Raw genomic sequence first — 3,409 nt, forward strand, 5'->3', positions numbered from 1 at the left:
TATTGGTTGAGTGGGTGTGTGATGTCACTGGTGCTCCTTCTGGTGTCTAGCTAACCTACATGCATTCACATTGATGCACATCACCACACCTTTCTTGAAGAAAAAAAGTAGCCGGTCATTCGGCCCCTCAAACCTGCTCCACCATTCAATAGGATCACAGCTGATCCAGCATTGCTCACATCCACTTTCCTGGCCTTTCCCCGTAACCCTTGATCCCCCTGACGGATCAAGGAACTATCTCAGTCTTCAAAATACACAGTCTGCCACCCACACCTCTCTGTGGCAAGGAGTTCCAACGCCTCTCTATCCACAGGGGAGAACGTGTGTCACCCAAGGCTGGAATCGAACCCAGGTCCCTGGCGCTGCAAAGCAGTGGTGCTAACCACTGAGCCACCCATCCTGGTGAACCTTCTCTGAACCAATATCCTTCCTGAAAGCTGTTCACGGTGCTCCAGATGTGCTCACACCAGTCCCTTGTACAGTTGCGACAAGACTCCCACACTTCAAAAGACATTATACCCGATTTTATGTCCCCTCTTTTCCTGAAAGCTCTCCAAATTCACACATTTTCTGGCAATCTCAGACCACAATCAATTCCCTTCAGAACATGCTACGAAATGAAGTCCACACAGGAAGTGAATCGGGAGATGGTTTCCCCAAATACCGTAATATCGAAATGCTGCACAACCAGGAGGTTCAAACTGGGATTTAAAAAAAATTATTTCCCCACAACGTTCAGCTGATGGCTCCCTCCCTCCTGCTCATCTGTTACATAGAACATACAGTGCAGGAGGAGGCCATTCGGCCCATCGAGTCTGCACCGACCCACTTCAGCCCTCACTTCCCCCCTATCCTCGTAACCCCTCCTAACCTTTTTGGTCACTAAGGGCAATTTATCACGGCCAATCCACCTAACCTGCACGTCTTTGGACTGTGGGAGGAAGCCAGAGCACCCGGAGGAAACCCACGCAGACACGGGGGAGAACGTGCAGACTCCGCACGGACAGCGACCCAAGCCGGGAATTAAACCCGGGACCCTGGTGCTGAGGCGCAGCAGTGCTAACCACATCCCAGTGGGAGGAATATTCACATTGAGACACCAGAGAAGCTGGGATTGTTCCTCGATCAGATAACATCCGTGCTGTCCACAACCCCAGCCCGAGAGCTTTACCCGCCCCCCCCCCCCCATTCCAATTCGCTCAAATATCACAGTACATTTGGTTAGGTGCTGCCTCGATGTCAAGAGCACTCACTGTCACTGCGCGAACCAAGCTCTTTCATCGATGCAAAAGTGATCCAGAGTCGGGATGCACTCCGTCCCGGAATCCGAACTGAGCATCGGTAAGAAGGTATCTCCCGATCCTGTCGACAACACCTTCCATCATCGAGGAGGCTGATACAAGTGACATTGGCTCAGTCCTGGATAAGTGACCCAGGCCACCGTTCGGCGATTAAACAGGCCAGACTTCAGCTTCCAATTACAAATTTATTTTATTCTTACAACTTCCGCACAAAAAATTTCCAAAGAATTAATTGATTTTGTCTTTCATTACACAAATAGGACCCAGACTCACTCCCAACAATTAAAGCACTCTCGCAATCGTCACTCCCGCAGTGTCAGGGCCCGGGGCACTCCCGCAGTGTCAGGGCCCGGGGCACTCCCGCAGTGTCAGGGCCCGGGGCACTCCCGCAGTGTCAGGGCCCGGGGCACTCCCGCAGTGTCAGGGCCCGGGGCACTCCCGCAGTGTCAGGGCCCGGGGCACTCCCGCAGTGTCAGGGCCCGGGGCACTCCCGCAGTGTCAGGGCCCGGGGCACTCCCGCAGTGTCAGGGCCCGGGGCACTCCCGCAGTGTCAGGGCCCGGGGCACTCCCGCAGTGTCAGGGCCCGGGGCACTCCCGCAGTGTCAGGGCCCGGGGCACTCCCGCAGTGTCAGGGCCCGGGGCACTCCCGCAGTGTCAGGGCCCGGGGCACTCCCGCAGTGTCAGGGCCCGGGGCACTCCCGCAGTGTCAGGGCCCGGGGCACTCCCGCAGTGTCAGGGCCCGGGGCACTCCCGCAGTGTCAGGGCCCGGGGCACTCCCGCAGTGTCAGGGCCCGGGGCACTCCCGCAGTGTCAGGGCCCGGGGCACTCCCGCAGTGTCAGGGCCCGGGGCACTCCCGCAGTGTCAGGGCCCGGGGCACTCCCGCAGTGTCAGGGCCCGGGGCACTCCCGCAGTGTCAGGGCCCGGGGCACTCCCGCAGTGTCAGGGCCCGGGGCACTCCCGCAGTGTCAGGGCCCGGGGCACTCCCGCAGTGTCAGGGCCCGGGGCACTCCCGCAGTGTCAGGGCCCGGGGCACTCCCGCAGTGTCAGGGCCCGGGGCACTCCCGCAGTGCAGAAGAAAAGTTGAGGAACACACAATGACAGCTGGAAAGAGAATTTGAAATGTTTGAGGCCCCCAACGGTGCATTTTAAAAACAAATAAAGCATATCTTCAAAGTGTGGCCCACTCAGTGTAACTAGTTGCGAATGTCTAACCCAGGCTGCACATTTACATCAGCAGGTTGGAGTGTCACTGTGGGCTGAACCGGGCCCTCTGATCAATTCAGCCCAGAATCTCGAACGTGAGACGCAGACACTAAAGTAACCCAACCTAATTTACCCACCATCGCTTCTCATTACAACAATTCGAGGGAGAGCAGAATCGACGGCCCCGATGGGATGACAAAATGGAACTGCATTCGGAACGTGGAGTGTACACAGACTGCGTACATAATCAAAGTTTATTGATGAGTTGGGGGAGGGGTGTGGAGGTTATAGCTCAAGGGTGAGAGGGCAAGTCAGGGCTCGAAGGTCAGGCCTTGACGGAGCAGGTCAGATCTCGAGAGGCAGACCAGGGTTCGGAATCTGGGAGAGTCCAGGTCAGCCCTGTCGAAACTCATCCTAAATTGAGGAGGTGGGTGCAAACCAATTTTTAAGAAGGGAAAACTGGAATGATTTCGATTCCCCCCCCCCCCCCCCCAAAGGAGATAGAAACATTAGGAAGTCCCACCTCTGCCAGTGCCTGGAGACATTGTCCAGCAGCCATGGGGAGGGGACTGTGAAACATCCATGGTCCAGGTCCAAACAGGCTGTAGAGGCTCCTGGGAATGATTCAGATATTATTTCAGCACATATGACAGCAACAGTATATCCAAACTCAAGAGCAGGAACAGTGCATAATAGATAGCTGGTTACAGAGTACTGGAGAGAGAGGTTCCAGCCACACCCAAACCCCTCGGTTACTGGGAGGACAGCTCTCAGCCACTCAGAACCACTCGGTTACTGGGAGGACAGGTCCCAGGCAACTCCAAACCCCTCGGTTACTGGGAGGACAGGTCCCAGCCACTCCGAACCCCTCGGTTACTGGGAGGACAGCTCTCAGCCACTCCCA

This window comes from Scyliorhinus torazame, chromosome 24 (assembly GCF_047496885.1).
Source record: "Scyliorhinus torazame isolate Kashiwa2021f chromosome 24, sScyTor2.1, whole genome shotgun sequence".
Lineage (NCBI taxonomy): Eukaryota > Metazoa > Chordata > Chondrichthyes > Carcharhiniformes > Scyliorhinidae > Scyliorhinus > Scyliorhinus torazame.